The 18872-nt window shown below is 28.1% G+C and overlaps 1 protein-coding gene across 1 annotated transcript in view; it reads right to left on the bottom strand.

Moving 5' to 3' along the window:
• LOC114330840 (SWI/SNF-related matrix-associated actin-dependent regulator of chromatin subfamily A containing DEAD/H box 1 homolog) overlaps positions 1–18872 on the bottom strand; it is a 61577-nt gene that overhangs the window by 42212 nt on the left and 493 nt on the right. The gene's annotated exons all lie outside the window — the stretch shown is intronic.

Here is an 18872-nt window from a genome sequence, read left to right as displayed (position 1 = left end):
TTTATATAAATTGCAAATTGCATTATCAACCTTATAGGTCTGGATCCCATGTATGAAAAAAAAGTTGATTAATAGCAAGCTGAAAATTTGTTAATAGCTTAAGGGTGTCTATTCGGATAAACTTTGATATATCCCTTTCGTGACCGGCTGACACAATCGTGAGCTCATGTTTATGTGGATATCAATATCAAAATAAACATATTTTTACTAGGAAAGATGATATCAATATGTTGTGTCTATCGTGTATTATCAGAGTAACTGAAATTATTTAACGAATTCCCGCTTAGTTTGCAATAGAATACCCTTTAAAGAATGCTGTGTATTTTGACGACAAAACCGATAAAGGTAAGTAAAAGATATCTTGTTTTTTATAAGTGTTTATGTTATTGTAACGGGGTTGTGGTATAGATAAAGTTTCAACTTCAAGATTATAAATAAAATTTAAGAAATTATTGGTTTGTTTGTAGAGATCTTGTCCCGTAAAATTTGAATATCACGATAGTGAGTTGCCGTCACACATTCAATTTTCAAAGCAGGAAATTAAAATACTAAATATTTATTGGTGTGACTTTTTATTAATTTTTCTACATTTTAATCATAAAAGTAGTTTTTCTAATTATTACAGGTGTGCCTCTCACCCACGATTTGGCTCTAGAGGTGTGAAATGATGGTAACTAGTCCGAAATAGAAGATTTAGATGGCGAAAATGATGTTGCTTTTGACATTGAAATGTTTAAAAATAACACTGATGACAAGGATATTGAAGAAACTGTATTAGAAGAAGAACCTGTATTGAATGAAGAACCTGTTCCTTCAACGAGCTCTTCTTCAGCAAAGAGGCAATGGAAAGACATGACATTTCAGCAAAAAATGTTTGTTCTATTTTAGTTAGTATGTAATAGCATATTAAACAATTATAAAAATAATGTTTATTTAGCCCTAATGGTGTTTTACGTTTAATAAAAATTAATTTTTTCATACACTTACGATCCTGCATTCATAGAACATAAGCCCAGAGCACACGAACATGACATGTCATTTGTGACAGATTCAAACAATGATTTTTTTTTTCTGCATTTTTTACACTTTTTTAGATACCGTATATCATATTTATTCAAAGGGAAACTTCATTTTCACTCAAAAAAAATTCAGGCCTGAAAGGGATATGGGAACACTGGAACAGGGGCAGTTTTAATTGTGGAACAGGTTAATAATTTGAAACGGTCAGACCACGAAAACGGCACATTTATTTTGCCCAAAAGAATAGACTTAAACTCTCCGAACAGAGATTAAATTCTCATGCAAAAATCAGACTGCTATTTATCACCTGTCATAATTCCTGTCATTTGACATATTCTACATGTTCCACTCATTAAAACGCCCATTTGGTAATAAATAGCAGTCTGATTTTTGCATGAGAGTTTAATCTCTGTTCGGAGAGTTTAGTCTGTTCTGTCAGACAAAATACATGTGCCGTTTTCGTGGTCTGACCGTTCCAAATTTTTAACAATTAAAACTTCCCCTGTTCCAATATTCCCATATATCAAAGTTTGTCCGACTAGACACCCTTAAGCTATTAACAAATTTTCAGCTTGCTATTAATCAACTTTTTTTTCATACGCAGGATCCTGACCTATTAAGAACCAATAAGTTTAAGCTGCTGCATATGACACCCAAATATAAATAAAAGCACTGCTTGTACATAAAGGTACTATAATTTCTTAGTTATTCATTAAAAAACTCTTCTACTGAATAATATGGTCTCTCAGATAGATCGGCTTTTGCCATTTTATGGAACTTGGGTACAGATGTTGCAGATTTAAGTTGTAAAGGAAGATAATTGTATAGTTTTTTTTGCAGAATATAGATTTCTTTACTAACTCAGTGGAAAGGATCACTAAGTAGACATCAAAGGTTGAATTTCTGGTTTGTCTTGGAGTAGTCACGATAGGTCTTGCTGGAAAGACATGTATGTGTTTACGAATTAAGCAAACAGTTTCTAAAATATATAAAAAATGAAGTGTTAAATATATGAATGAATTTATCCATCTTCCCCCCAATGGTAAGAATGCAGTAACAGTTCAAATTTTTAAAAAATTACTGAAAACATATATTTTACCTGGATAAAAAATGAATATAAGACCGATGTGAAGTTATCCATAGATTCCATCCATAGATTTTTTTTTCAAAATATCGCAAAAATACTGGGACAATAGTACTACCAAGCAAGTATATTATTAAATTAAAGGAAACCAATAGTAAAACTTATACTTAATATAAAATTTTATATTAAAACCAATTTTCCACACTTTGCAGTTCATATTCTCAAAAAGCGAAGAAATACACTTTTTATTTTGGATTTTAATTTTCTTTATGAAATAATGCTTATTAATAAACAACATATCCAAAAATTGAGGAGGAGTGTTTTCACTTAACAGAAAAAATAAATTTTAAAGATTGTATGAGTGCGATTCTTATGGAGGAAACATGTCTTTGTTAAACACCGCAAAAACGGAGAATACACTTTTTATTTTGGATTTTAATTTTTTTTAAGAAAGTATGCTTATTAATAAATAACATATCCAAAAATTGAGGAGGAGTGTTTTCACTTAACAGAAAAAATAAATTTTAAAGATTCTATGTGTGCGATTCTTATGGAGGAAACATGTCTTTGTTAAACACCGCAAAAACGGAGAATACACTTTTTATTTTGGATTTTAATTTTTTTTAAGAAAGTATGCTTATTAATAAACAACATATCCAAAAATTGAGGAGGAGTGTTTTCACTTAAGAAAAAAAATAATTTTTAAAGATTGTACGTGTGTGATTCTTATAGACGAGACACATGTCGTAGTTAATCACCTCAAAAACGGAGAAATACACTTTTTATTTTAAATTTTAATTTTTTTTAAGAAAGTATGCTTATTAATAAACAACATATCCAAAAATTGAGGAGGAGTGTTTTCACTTAAGAAAAAAAATTATTTTTAAAGATTGTACGTTTGTGATTCTTATGGACGAGATATGTCGTAGTTAATCACCTCAAAAACGGAGAATACACTTTTTATTTTGGATTTTAATTTTTTTTAAGAAAGTATGCTTATTAATAAATAACATATCCAAAAATTGAGGAGGAGTGTTTTCACTTAACAGAAAAAATAAATTTTAAAGATTGTATGTGTGCGATTCTTATTGAGGAAACATGTCTTTGTTAAACACCGCAAAAACGGAGAATACACTTTTTATTTTGGATTTTAATTTTTTTTAAGAAAGTATGCTTATTAATAAACAACATATCCAAAAATTGAGGAGGAGTGTTTTCACTTAAGAAAAAAAATAATTTTTAAAGTTTGTACGTGTGTGATTCTTATAGACGAGACACATGTCGTAGTTAATCACCTCAAAAACGGAGAATACACTTTTTATTTTGGATTTTAATTTTTTTTAAGAAAGTATGCTTATTAATAAACAACATATCCAAAAATTGAGGAGGAGTGTTTTCACTTAAGAAAAAAAATAATTTTTAAAGATTGTACGTTTGTGATTCTTATGGACGAGACATGTCGTAGTTAATCACCTCAAAAACGGAGAAATACACTTTTTATTTTGGATTTTAATTTTTTTTCATAAAGCATGCTTATTAATAAACAACATATCCAAAAATTGAGGAGGAGTGTTTTCACTTAAGAAAAAAAATAATTTTTAAAGATTGTACGTGTGTGATTCTTATAGACGAGACACATGTCGTAGTTAATCACCTCAAAAACGGAGAAATACACTTTTTATTTTAAATTTTAATTTTTTTTAAGAAAGTATGCTTATTAATAAACAACATATCCAAAAATTGAGGAGGAGTGTTTTCACTTAAGAAAAAAAATAATTTTTAAAGATTGTACGTTTGTGATTCTTATGGACGAGACATGTCGTAGTTAATCACCTCAAAAACGGAGAATACACTTTTTATTTTGGATTTTAATTTTTTTTAAGAAAGTATGCTTATTAATAAACAACATATCCAAAAATTGAGGAGGAGTGTTTTCACTTAAGAAAAAAAATTATTTTTAAAGATTGTACGTTTGTGATTCTTATGGACGAGATATGTCGTAGTTAATCACCTCAAAAACGGAGAATACACTTTTTATTTTGGATTTTAATTTTTTTTAAGAAAGTATGCTTATTAATAAATAACATATCCAAAAATTGAGGAGGAGTGTTTTCACTTAACAGAAAAAATAAATTTTAAAGATTGTATGTGTGCGATTCTTATTGAGGAAACATGTCTTTGTTAAACACCGCAAAAACGGAGAATACACTTTTTATTTTGGATTTTAATTTTTTTTAAGAAAGTATGCTTATTAATAAACAACATATCCAAAAATTGAGGAGGAGTGTTTTCACTTAAGAAAAAAAATAATTTTTAAAGTTTGTACGTGTGTGATTCTTATAGACGAGACACATGTCGTAGTTAATCACCTCAAAAACGGAGAATACACTTTTTATTTTGGATTTTAATTTTTTTTAAGAAAGTATGCTTATTAATAAACAACATATCCAAAAATTGAGGAGGAGTGTTTTCACTTAAGAAAAAAAATAATTTTTAAAGATTGTACGTTTGTGATTCTTATGGACGAGACATGTCGTAGTTAATCACCTCAAAAACGGAGAAATACACTTTTTATTTTGGATTTTAATTTTTTTTCATAAAGCATGCTTATTAATAAACAACATATCCAAAAATTGAGGAGGAGTGTTTTCACTTAAGAAAAAAAATAATTTTTAAAGATTGTACGTGTGTGATTCTTATAGACGAGACACATGTCGTAGTTAATCACCTCAAAAACGGAGAAATACACTTTTTATTTTAAATTTTAATTTTTTTTAAGAAAGTATGCTTATTAATAAACAACATATCCAAAAATTGAGGAGGAGTGTTTTCACTTAAGAAAAAAAATAATTTTTAAAGATTGTACGTTTGTGATTCTTATGGACGAGACATGTCGTAGTTAATCACCTCAAAAACGGAGAATACACTTTTTATTTTGGATTTTAATTTTTTTTAAGAAAGTATGCTTATTAATAAATAACATATCCAAAAATTGAGGAGGAGTGTTTTCACTTAACAGAAAAAATAAATTTTAAAGATTGTATGTGTGCGATTCTTATGGAGGAAACATGTCTTAGTTAATCACCGCAAAAACGGAGAATACACTTTTTATTTTGGATTTTAATTTTTTTTAAGAAAGTATGCTTATTAATAAACAACATATCCAAAAATTGAGGAGGAGTGTTTTCACTTAACAGAAAAAATAAATTTTAAAGATTCTATGTGTGCGATTCTTATGGAGGAAACATGTCTTTGTTAAACACCGCAAAAACGGAGAATACACTTTTTATTTTGGATTTTAATTTTTTTTAAGAAAGTATGCTTATTAATAAACAACATATCCAAAAATTGAGGAGGAGTGTTTTCACTTAAGGAAAAAAATAATTTTTAAAGATTGTACGTGTGTGATTCTTATAGACGAGACACATGTCGTAGTTAATCACCTCAAAAACGGAGAAATACACTTTTTATTTTAAATTTTAATTTTTTTTAAGAAAGTATGCTTATTAATAAACAACATATCCAAAAATTGAGGAGGAGTGTTTTCACTTAAGAAAAAAAATTATTTTTAAAGATTGTACGTTTGTGATTCTTATGGACGAGATATGTCGTAGTTAATCACCTCAAAAACGGAGAATACACTTTTTATTTTGGATTTTAATTTTTTTTAAGAAAGTATGCTTATTAATAAATAACATATCCAAAAATTGAGGAGGAGTGTTTTCACTTAACAGAAAAAATAAATTTTAAAGATTGTATGTGTGCGATTCTTATTGAGGAAACATGTCTTTGTTAAACACCGCAAAAACGGAGAATACACTTTTTATTTTGGATTTTAATTTTTTTTAAGAAAGTATGCTTATTAATAAACAACATATCCAAAAATTGAGGAGGAGTGTTTTCACTTAAGAAAAAAAATAATTTTTAAAGATTCTATGTGTGCGATTCTTATGGAGGAAACATGTCTTTGTTAAACACCGCAAAAACGGAGAATACACTTTTTATTTTGGATTTTAATTTTTTTTAAGAAAGTATGCTTATTAATAAACAACATATCCAAAAATTGAGGAGGAGTGTTTTCACTTAAGGAAAAAAATAATTTTTAAAGATTGTACGTGTGTGATTCTTATAGACGAGACACATGTCGTAGTTAATCACCTCAAAAACGGAGAAATACACTTTTTATTTTAAATTTTAATTTTTTTTAAGAAAGTATGCTTATTAATAAACAACATATCCAAAAATTGAGGAGGAGTGTTTTCACTTAAGAAAAAAAATTATTTTTAAAGATTGTACGTTTGTGATTCTTATGGACGAGATATGTCGTAGTTAATCACCTCAAAAACGGAGAATACACTTTTTATTTTGGATTTTAATTTTTTTTAAGAAAGTATGCTTATTAATAAATAACATATCCAAAAATTGAGGAGGAGTGTTTTCACTTAAGAAAAAAAATAATTTTTAAAGATTGTACGTTTGTGATTCTTATGGACGAGACATGTCGTAGTTAATCACCTCAAAAACGGAGAATACACTTTTTATTTTGGATTTTAATTTTTTTTAAGAAAGTATGCTTATTAATAAATAACATATCCAAAAATTGAGGAGGAGTGTTTTCACTTAACAGAAAAAATAAATTTTAAAGATTGTATGTGTGCGATTCTTATGGAGAAAACATGTCTTAGTTAATCACCGCAAAAACGGAGAATACACTTTTTATTTTGGATTTTAATTTTTTTTAAGAAAGTATGCTTATTAATAAACAACATATCCAAAAATTGAGGAGGAGTGTTTTCACTTAACAGAAAAAATAAATTTTAAAGATTCTATGTGTGCGATTCTTATGGAGGAAACATGTCTTTGTTAAACACCGCAAAAACGGAGAATACACTTTTTATTTTGGATTTTAATTTTTTTTAAGAAAGTATGCTTATTAATAAACAACATATCCAAAAATTGAGGAGTGTTTTCACTTAAGAAAAAAAATAATTTTTAAAGATTGTATGTGTGCGATTCTTATTGAGGAAACATGTCTTTGTTAAACACCGCAAAAACGGAGAATACACTTTTTATTTTGGATTTTAATTTTTTTTAAGAAAGTATGCTTATTAATAAACAACATATCCAAAAATTGAGGAGGAGTGTTTTCACTTAAGAAAAAAAATAATTTTTAAAGTTTGTACGTGTGTGATTCTTATAGACGAGACACATGTCGTAGTTAATCACCTCAAAAACGGAGAATACACTTTTTATTTTAAATTTTAATTTTTTTAAAGAAAGTATGCTTATTAATAAACAACATATCCAAAAATTGAGGAGGAGTGTTTTCACTTGAGAAAAAAAATAATTTTTAAAGATTGTACGTTTGTGATTCTTATGGACGAGACATGTCGTAGTTAATCACCTCAAAAACGGAGAAATACACTTTTTATTTTGGTTTTTAATTTTTTTCCTTAAAGCATGCTTATTAATAAACAACATATCCAAAAATTGAGGAGGAGTGTTTTCACTTAAGAAAAAAAATAATTTTTAAAGATTGTACGTGTGTGATTCTTATAGACGAGACACATGTCGTAGTTAATCACCTCAAAAACGGAGAAATACACTTTTTATTTTAAATTTTAATTTTTTTTAAGAAAGTATGCTTATTAATAAACAACATATCCAAAAATTGAGGAGGAGTGTTTTCACTTAAGAAAAAAAATAATTTTTAAAGATTGTACGTTTGTGATTCTTATGGACGAGACATGTCGTAGTTAATCACCTCAAAAACGGAGAATACACTTTTTATTTTGGATTTTAATTTTTTTTAAGAAAGTATGCTTATTAATAAATAACATATCCAAAAATTGAGGAGGAGTGTTTTCACTTAACAGAAAAAATAAATTTTAAAGATTGTATGTGTGCGATTCTTATGGAGGAAACATGTCTTAGTTAATCACCGCAAAAACGGAGAATACACTTTTTATTTTGGATTTTAATTTTTTTTAAGAAAGTATGCTTATTAATAAACAACATATCCAAAAATTGAGGAGTGTTTTCACTGAAGAAAAAAAATAATTTTTAAAGTTTGTACGTGTGTGATTCTTATAGACGAGACACATGTAATCACCTCAAAAACGGAGAAATACACTTTTTATTTTGGATTTTAATTTTTTTTAAGAAAGTATGCTTATTAATAAACAACATATCCAAAAATTGAGGAGGAGTGTTTTCACGTAACAGAAAAAATAAATTTTAAAGATTGTAAGTGTGCGATTCTTATTGAGGAAACATGTCTTTGTTAAACACCGCAAAAACGGAGAATACACTTTTTATTTTGGATTTTAATTTTTTTTAAGAAAGTATGCTTATTAGTAAACAATATATCCAAAAATTGAGGAGGAGTGTTTTCACTTAAGAAAAAAAAATAATTTTTAAAGTTTGTACGTGTGTGATTCTTATGGACGAGACATGTCGTAGTTAATCACCTCAAAAACGGAGAAATACACTTTTTATTTTGGATTTTAATTTTTTTTCATAAAGCATGCTTATTAATAAACAACATATCCAAAAATTGAGGAGGAGTGTTTTCACTTAAGAAAAAAAATAATTTTTAAAGATTGTACGTGTGTGATTCTTATAGACGAGACACATGTCGTAGTTAATCACCTCAAAAACGGAGTAATACACTTTTTATTTTAAATTTTAATTTTTTTAAGAAAGTATGCTTATTAATAAACAACATATCCAAAAATTGAGGAGGAGTGTTTTCACTTAAGAAAAAAAATAATTTTTAAAGATTGTACGTTTGTGATTCTTATGGACGAGACATGTCGTAGTTAATCACCTCAAAAACGGAGAATACACTTTTTATTTTGGATTTTAATTTTTTTTAAGAAAGTATGCTTATTAATAAACAACATATCCAAAAATTGAGGAGGAGTGTTTTCACTTAACAGAAAAAATAAATTTTAAAGATTCTATGTGTGCGATTCTTATGGAGGAAACATGTCTTTGTTAAACACCGCAAAAACGGAGAATACACTTTTTATTTTGGATTTTAATTTTTTTTTAAGAAAGTATGCTTATTAATAAACAACATATCCAAAAATTGAGGAGGAGTGTTTTCACTTAAGAAAAAAAATAATTTTTAAATTTTGTACGTGTGTGATTCTTATAGACGAGACACATGTCGTAGTTAATCACCTCAAAAACGGAGAATACACTTTTTATTTTTGATTTTAATTTTTCTTATGAAAGAAATTAAACCAATAATAAATAACATATCCAAAAATTGAGAAAGATTGTTTTATTTTTTTTATTTATTAGATATTCAAAAATTGAAGAGCGTTTATAGTTAAAAAATTTGCATGTTGGCATATATACTAAGTACTTTGAATAAAAAGTGCAACACCTCTGATTTCAACGGATTTTATTGAAATTTTCACAGACGTCGTAATGAAGTTAACTCATTACTAAGTAACTTTTTTAATTGTTTTATAAAACTTTTTTTGAATTTTTTTTTAACTATTTAAGCTTATAAAACTTATTTATTGGTTTTTTGGATATTAATGTGATGATGAATAATATTTTTAGTGTGGGAAACACTCCCTTTATTTTTATTTGACTAGTATTCTTGTGAATTATGATTTACCCAACCATTGTACCATTAGCTGTTAAACTCTTATTGAATAATTATTATTACTCATAAAAGAATTTACCTAAGCTTGTATGCAATCTGCCGGTATAATACCATTTTTGAGAAATGACAAAACCGATTTCTTTTGAAAGTATTGATCAGCTTAAAGAAAATCTTGGTTATTTATTACTTATTCAAATTTTAGTTTTCTGCATTTTTGAAATGAATTTAAATAAATGACAAATGCCATAGTCTAATCCTACTTTTAGAGGGGCATTGTATTCATATTGTAGCTGATTAAATATATTCCTACACCTAGCTTTAACCGCCCAGGTAGTTTGTTATTAATCACCCTTTATTTTAAGAGATTAGTTTTTGAACAGTACTTTTGTAACTTTCCAACCCATAGGATTAAGGGATTTAACATGTTTCTGCTAATAACAATAATTGTTCGAAAACCTATAAAATCTCTGATAGAATACTTTTATTTAGTTTTAAACTCTGTTGTTGTACGGAATCTTCGCGACAGTCAGGTGCTTTTCTCGGGCGTTTAGTCCATCTTATTAAATTTATTTCTTTACTTTCGCAATTTTTTTATAATCAGTTTTGTCACTGTAGTGTCTGTACTTAGTATTTACGTTAGTTTATGTGTAGTGTAAAGTGACTTATTATAGAAAAATAAAGTTCAAGTCGTCCTAGATCACACCAATCAAAAGAATTAGGATCTCCTTCCTATGGTAATACTCCACTTGGCTCTAAACCTCACATCCCAGTCAGTCTAGTGTTTTAGGGTAAAAATTTTTATAACTGCAGCCTTCTAAAGTACCGCATTGATTTTTATGAAATTCGACAAGGAGCTTATTTGACTTTCGTCTTCAAAAGTTATAAATTATTATCTTATATAATGTGCTATACATATTATGTGCTTTTTGCTTTTAAGGGGTAATAACAACTACCCTCTCTGACAGAAGATTAAAAACTACAGATTTATGTATTATTTATTAAAGATGTACATCATGTTTAAATATGTGTAATAATTATTTGTTTATCTTATCGAATATAGATTTGGGATACATTTCAAATTTTCGACCCTTAAAACTACCTTTCAGATCAACATTTACAAAAAAAACTACGGATTGAACGAGTTTAATGTTGCATTTTTAATGACTGTTCGTCCACATTTGTTTAGATAAAGGTATGCTATAGGTATCATACATAAAAAAATTGAAATGCCTACATCTACCGTTCTTTTTATATTTAATATATTGAAGATGCTCGAAAGTCCGATTACGGGCAGACAGGTTTTTTTAAGTTTTGATATTAATACAAAGTTTTTTGGGAATAATACCACATAAAATTGAAAAATATTCTTTATTTGTATATGTACCGCCGAAGCGAGTACATTCAGAAAAATAATAAAGATAATAATAAAATTAATAAATAAAAAAATAAGAACAAAGAAAAACATTCAGAACAATATTTTGATATTAAAATAAATTATTTTTAACATCTTTTTGCACATTTGTTTAGATAAAGAAATGCTATAGGATAAATAAAGAAATTGGAATGTCTTTATTTACCATTAATTTGATATTAAAACAAATTCCTTTTTAAATTTTCCTGCACATTTTTTTAGGTAAGGTATGCTATATGATATATAAAAAATTGTAATGCCCATATCTACTATTATTATTTTAAACTTAGATGACAGGAATGATGAAGGTACTAATTGATTTAAAATTAACTATGAAGAGCAAACTTTTTTAAAATATTACTTTACGATACAATAGACAATTACTCTATGATTCAATAGACAAAAGTATGCTTCTGGGACTGGGTCGTTATTATCGGGGCAGGTAAAAACGGAAAATTTGAAAACTCAAGGCCGGTATATAGCGTACATGAAATTACTAATAATCAACTTTAGAAAAACCCAAAAAGAGAAAGTGCATAAGCCTTTATTTTGTTTAGTGGGGACTGAGTTTCTTCAAAATATGTGTTTGTCAGTAAATTTATAAATTCTGGTAGACATAGGCATTCTAATTTTTTAGTAGTGAACATTTTATCGGACAAAGTTTGTAGTGAATATACTGTTTTTTTTTTAATTTTTTAAACATTGTAGTTGTGTTTTCTATCGCTTGGTAGAGCAAAGTTTATTTTACTGTCTTGTGTGTTAAAAGCAAGGGTTGTAAAAATGAATAACAGTTTTGATATTGCCTTAAGTGAATATTTTTACTCAAAAAACGTTTCTTTGCATAATCTTTTAAGGTGTAGAACGTCAGACAGTCTAATAGCCGAGGCAGCTTTAAATTTGTGTGGTGCAGATTCCCCTCTGAATAGACTAAAAATATTTAAAAAATGTTCCAACACGAATTCAAACTTTTACAAAACATATTCGTGTCTTATACAACAACAAAAAAACGAAGTAGTGGATATTTATAATAATAATAATATAACTTTTTCTAGTGAGGATCTAATTAATAATGTCGATTTAAATAATTCGTTTGATGTACATCCTGAAGTATTTAACAATATGTCCTTTTTTGAAACTACCGTTAATGCCCCCTCCGAGACAAACACAAACAATTTGTCACAAACACCATTGGCAAATTTTGATATAGCAGACATTTCTTGTTTGGATAAATCTGTTACTATGGATAAAACTTTAAATATTTCTCATGATAACAATATTATCGATCCAGAGATCAAGAAATTTTATAACATACACCAAACACAACGCGAAGCATTATTAATTCCCGTAAGTTCACGAAATATACATCCCAACACATTAATAGTTAACTCTACTTGTTCAGTGTTTGAAGGAACATTTTTGTTAAATAAGCAAGAGTTTTCTACAATATATGATAAAAAATCAAAAAAATTTAAGCCAAAATTATACAGTTTTACAATAAGAGAAAACTTTAAGAAAGTAAATAATATTTGTATTTTATGCATCAAGGGTTGCAATTATCTAAAAGGTAAAATTATTATTTACGGTTATTGCTCACAACCCGATTGTAAAAAATTTAAAATCATTTGTAAAATAAGTTCCAAGCCTAAATGCCCATGTATACAGTAATTCTATTAATTTTTTTCACGGTAGTCAATTGACATCCCAAGTTCGAGGAGTTGAAAGAATATTACTTGGTGACCGATTACTGCCAAACACAGCTTTCAACATCAGAAATGATGATATTAATAACTGCTGCTATGGAGTAGAACACTCTAAAAATTTAAATATGATTAAGAGTGATGTAGTATACAGGAAAGTTAAATCTGAGGCTAATGCCAGAAATGATAGATTAAGGGATGATCTTACCGACATAATTCAAATGCAAAAAGAAAATAAAAATTATATTCCTTATACATTTAGGGTGTGCACATTAAGTAGGGAACAGTTATATTTTGTTAAAAATAATAATAGGTTTAATGTATCTTCAATACATATAGACGCAACTGGTTCAGTCGTTAGAAAACCTTTTGCAGATTCAAAGAGAATACTATATTATGCCGGTGTTGCTCAGTTAAATACAAAAAAAATTGTACCTCTTTTGGAAATGGTAACTAATAGCCATGATATTGGAAACATTTCATCATGGTTAAATGAATATAGACATTATTGTTTAAGAAATAATGTACACTGGCCTGCATTTAAAGTAGCAACCAGTGATTTTAGTGTGGCAATTTTAAATTCAATTTGCGAAGCTTGGAATTTATTAACGTTACAAGACTACTGTAAACTATTGTATAGGTCAGTTACAGATAAAACAGTCGATTTAAGTAAAATAATAATTATTAAACTCTGCTGTGCACACATGATAAAACTAGTCTCTCGTGACATCAACACATACTTTTTAAAATCTGCTTCCGATACAAAATCTTTAATAAAAGAAATTATTGCTACTTTATTTAATATAATTTCCTTTAATGACATTGAAACAGTGCTAAACTGTTTTTTCTATCTTTTGGCAAGTCCTCAAATTACCCAAGAAACTAAGATGATAACAAATAAATTACTATCAGTACTAACATCATACAAAATTACTAACTCAGAAATTATTGCTGAGAGTAAAATCAGTGATGACAATTTATCATATTTTTACAACAATAATACGCTGCCTTCAAGTTCTGCCTTTTATTCAAACAACTTATTTTATATATACTTTAAAAATATGTTTGACGCGGTTCTAGAAGGACATGAGAACTTAAATAAGACTGAAACAGAAAATCCGTTTTATAACCCAGAATTTGGGTCTTACTTTATCCAGCACTATATTCCATTCTTACCATTGTGGAGTGGAATTTTTCATGGCAGAACAAGCAACGCTCCCGTAGAAAACTACTTTGGGTTATTAAAAAATAATATATTAAATAATAATTTACATTTAAAATGTTCACGTTTTGTACGGAAGGTACGTCACTACGTTTTAAGCCAATATAGAGAACATAAATATAAAATAAAAAGAATTAGATGCGCTTCCAAGTTACGTACTAAAATTTAAAAAAAAAGGAAATGAGAAGCAAAATAAAATAGAAGAAACGTGGTGTAAAAGAAAGAAAAGCATGCACACTTATTTTAAACAACAATTAATTAAGAAATATTTTGAGAACACCAAGGCAATAATAGAAAATGTACACAGTCAAAAAACTCCAAATATCAAAGAAACAGACCACGAATACTATATAAAAACACATGATTTTATTTACCCCTGTTATGCAAATGGCGATTACGCAATAACAAAGTTTAACGACGAGTTATTGTTCTATACCAGTTTTTCTTACCTAGCGGCAAGTAAACAAAACTGTACAGACATGTGGTTGGACAATTTTCTCGTGGATTATGTTTTAAACATTTTTCGAAATAGCAAAAATCACATAAAAATTTTCTTCAGTTACACGGTTGAGAAAATACTAAGAGGACTGGAAAAATGGTCAATAAATAGTCAGATTTTGTTCTTTCCAATACTTGTACTAAACCATTGGATGGTGATGAAAATCGATACTTGCAACAAATCTGCAGAGTTTTATGATCCACGTGGTAATAACAGTAAAAAAGGAAAATATTACTTTTATAGAATAATGTCAATGTGTACAAATACGGGCGATAATGTTGCTGCAGATTTCACTTTTAGTTTTAATAACATGCATCCAGTTCAAACAGATTCTTGGAATTGTGGTGTGTTCACACTGTATTATTGCGAAACTAATATAAAAAAAATTTTAGTTGATAAAAATTTTAATCCGAAACTATACAGAAAATATTTAGAGTACCTTATTATTACAACAACCGAAAATATAACTACAAAATGTGTGCATTGTGGAAAAAGTAATTGCGAAAAAGAGTGCAAAAAATGTAAGCGATTTTCTCACCGTCAGTGTATACAACAAAATAAAATAACATCGTCATGCTCCTATGTATAAAATTACAAATAAAACAGGTCTGGGTTTTTGCTTTGAAATTTCGTTTTTCCTAAAAAATCGAATGGGGTGCGACTAAGGGTTCAGTTCACGTCTGGCAGCCCCGTTTAAACAGGAAACCCTTAACACTAATTAAAACAATAATTTTTGGATATGTTGTTTATTAATAAGCATACTTTCTTAAAAAAAATTAAAATCCAAAATAAAAAGTGTATTTCTCCGTTTTTGAGGTGATTAACTACGACATGTGTCTCGTCTATAAGAATCACACACGTACAAACTTTAAAAATTATTTTTTTTCTTAAGTGAAAACACTCCTCCTCAATTTTTGGATATATTGTTTACTAATAAGCATACTTTCTTAAAAAAAATTAAAATCCAAAATAAAAAGTGTATTCTCCGTTTTTGCGGTGTTTAACAAAGACATGTTTCCTCCATAAGAATCGCACACATACAATCTTTAAAATTTATTTTTTCTGTTAAGTGAAAACACTCCTCCTCAATTTTTGGATATGTTATTTATTAATAAGCATACTTTCTTAAAAAAAATTAAAATCCAAAATAAAAAGTGTATTCTCCGTTTTTGAGGTGATTAACTACGACATGTCTCGTCCATAAGAATCACAAACATACAATCTTTAAAAATTATTTTTTTTCTTAAGTGAAAACACTCCTCCTCAATTTTTGGATATGTTGTTTATTAATAAGCATACTTTCTTAAAAAAAATTAAAATCCAAAATAAAAAGTGTATTTCTCCGTTTTTGAGATGATTAACTACGACATGTGTCTCGTCTATAAGAATCACACACGTACAAACTTTAAAAATTATTTTTTTTCTTAAGTGAAAACACTCCTCAATTTTTTGGATATGTTGTTTATTAATAAGCATACTTTCTTAAAAAAAATTAAAATCCAAAATAAAAAGTGTATTCTCCGTTTTTGCAGTGATTAACTAAGACATGTTTCCTCCATAAGAATCGCACACATACAATCTTTAAAATTTATTTTTTCTGTTAAGTGAAAACACTCCTCCTCAATTTTTGGATATGTTGTTTATTAATAAGCATACTTTCTTAAAAAAAATTAAAATCCAAAATAAAAAGTGTATTCTCCGTTTTTGAGGTGATTAACTACGACATGTCTCGTCCATAAGAATCACAAACGTACAATCTTTAAAAATTATTTTTTTTCTTAAGTGAAAACACTCCTCCTCAATTTTTGGATATGTTGTTTAATAATAAGCATAATTTCTTAAAAAAAATTAAAATCCAAAATAAAAAGTGTATTTCTCCGTTTTTGAGGTGATTAACTACGACATGTGTCTCGTCTATAAGAATAACAAACGTACAATCTTTAAAAATTATTTTTTTTCTTAAATGAAAACACTCCTCCTCAATTTTTGGATATGTTGTTTATTAATAAGCATACTTTCTTAAAAAAAATTAAAATCCAAAATAAAAAGTGTATTTCTCCGTTTTTGAGGTGATTAACTACGACATGTGTCTCGTCTATAAGAATCACACACGTACAATCTTTAAAATTTATTTATTCTGTTAAGTGAAAACACTCCTCCTCAATTTTTGGATATGTTGTTTATTAATAAGCATTATTTCATAAAGAAAATTAAAATCCAAAATAAAAAGTGTATTTCTTCGCTTTTTGAGAATATGAACTGCAAAGTGTGGAAAATTGGTTTTAATATAAAATTTTATATTAAGTATAAGTTTTACTATTGGTTTCCTTTAATTTAATAATATACTTGCTTGGTAGTACTATTGCCCCAGTATTTTTGCGATATTTTGAAAAAAAAAATCTATGGATGGAATCTATGGATAACTTCACATCGGTGAATATAAGTCTGTCTTGTATATGGCATGTATTGTATATTGTATGTTACATTTAATTAAGCAAATTCATATTTAAATATTGTTAGTAGGATTTCTATTTCAATAAAGAATTTCAATTTCAATGATTAAAATCCAGTGCTCTTTTTTGCAATTTAAAAATAACATTGTAGACTAAGAGCCGCTATAGGTGAAATTTCTTAATCATTTTAGGCACGATGGGACCCTATAACTTAAATAGTAGAACCTAAAAGAAAACGTTTGAACACTGTGCCGTCACTTTTCAGTGGCACATGCGTCGACAGTGGCGCATCAAACTTTCCACTTATGGATGGGATAAATAAATTAAAAGTTACCCTCCCTTACTAACAGAATTAAATTTTTTTTTATTTTTTTAAGTTCTATGTCATTAACACATAGGATTCAGCGTAATTTTAACCCACCACCCCCTTCCCCCTGCACCCACCGTCAAAAACTTCATTTTTCGTTTTTATTTTTTTTGGTGGAATGCAATCAATTTTACAATTTCAAAAAATTCACACCCATAGCTGAGGCTTTTATAAAACATGCCTATTTTTATAGACCCATAGGTAGAGTGTACATAACCTCAAAAAATGAAAAGAAATTTTTTTTTTCAAAAAAGCGTTTAACTTTTTTTGAGGAATAGCCGCAGGTCTAATTTTTTCTTAATTTTGTGTGTTTTATCAAACACTATATTTTTAATTTTTTTCAGATTTTTCCGTAAGCCTCCCCACCTTCAAAAATCCGAAAAACTGTTTTTTGGGGGGTTTTTCCCTATTTTATAGACTTCATAATATATCAAATAAATTTTATTTTTATAGGTTATATGTAACTTGAAGTAACTGAGTCCTTTAGAATATTTAAAAATCAGAAAAACACGTTCAAACCCCCCAAAACCCCCTTAAAAAACAGTTTTTTGGATTTTTGAAGGTGACCAGCATTACAGAAAAATCTGAAAAAAATTAGAAATATAGTGTTTGATAAAATACACAAGACTAAGAAAAAATTAGATCTGCAGCTATCCCCCAAAAAAAGTTATATATTTCCAAAAAAAAAATTTTTTAAATTTTGATGGTGGGGGCAGGGAGAAGGGGGTGGTGGTTTAGAATTACGATGAATCTTATGTCTTAATCACACAGAACTTAAAAAATTGAAAAAAATTAAATTCTGGTAATGAGGGAGGGTATTTTTTAATTTATATATCCCGTCCATAAGTGGAAAGTTTGATGCGCCACTGTAGACGCATGCGCCACTGAAAAGTGACGGCACAGTGCTCAAACGTTTTCTTTTAGGTTCTACTATTTAAGTTATAGGGTCCCGTCGTGCCTAAAATGATTAAGAAATTTCACCTATAGCGGCTCTTAGTCTATTGGATTGGGCAGCTGTAACAGAACTCCAAAAAGGACTACAATATCGAAGATGAGGCTCAAACAAAGAAAAATGATATTCTGGAAGATGATAAATTGATTTCCTTCGAAACAGATCTTATTGCATAGCTAGCTGAGGCTAGTTTCTTAATTAACAAATCAATATGAAGGGACCATTTAACCCTTTCAGTCACCATGTTCGTTTAAACAAACATATAAACAAACATAAACTTTTAAGCCCCAACAATTGCTAATTCCCATTTTTTACGTTGAATCACTGATCATCTGTACGTTGTACTAGGTATGATAATGTTTATGGGCAAAATTTGTTGTTTATAAATCTTTAAAAATCATATATTTCAACCTCCAAGTTTTATATTTTTATCTTTTGCCAACAAAAACTCTTGACTGAAAGGGCTAAGGTTGTTGTGTAAAAAAATAGCAAGAAATTTTACAAAATCAAGGGTACTGATCTGGCTTATTCAGAAGCAAGGGT

Source organism: Diabrotica virgifera, chromosome 7 (genome assembly GCF_917563875.1).
Source record: "Diabrotica virgifera virgifera chromosome 7, PGI_DIABVI_V3a".
Lineage (NCBI taxonomy): Eukaryota > Metazoa > Arthropoda > Insecta > Coleoptera > Chrysomelidae > Diabrotica > Diabrotica virgifera.
Note: the sequence above shows the minus strand (reverse complement) of the source record. Positions and strands in the feature narration are given on the sequence as shown.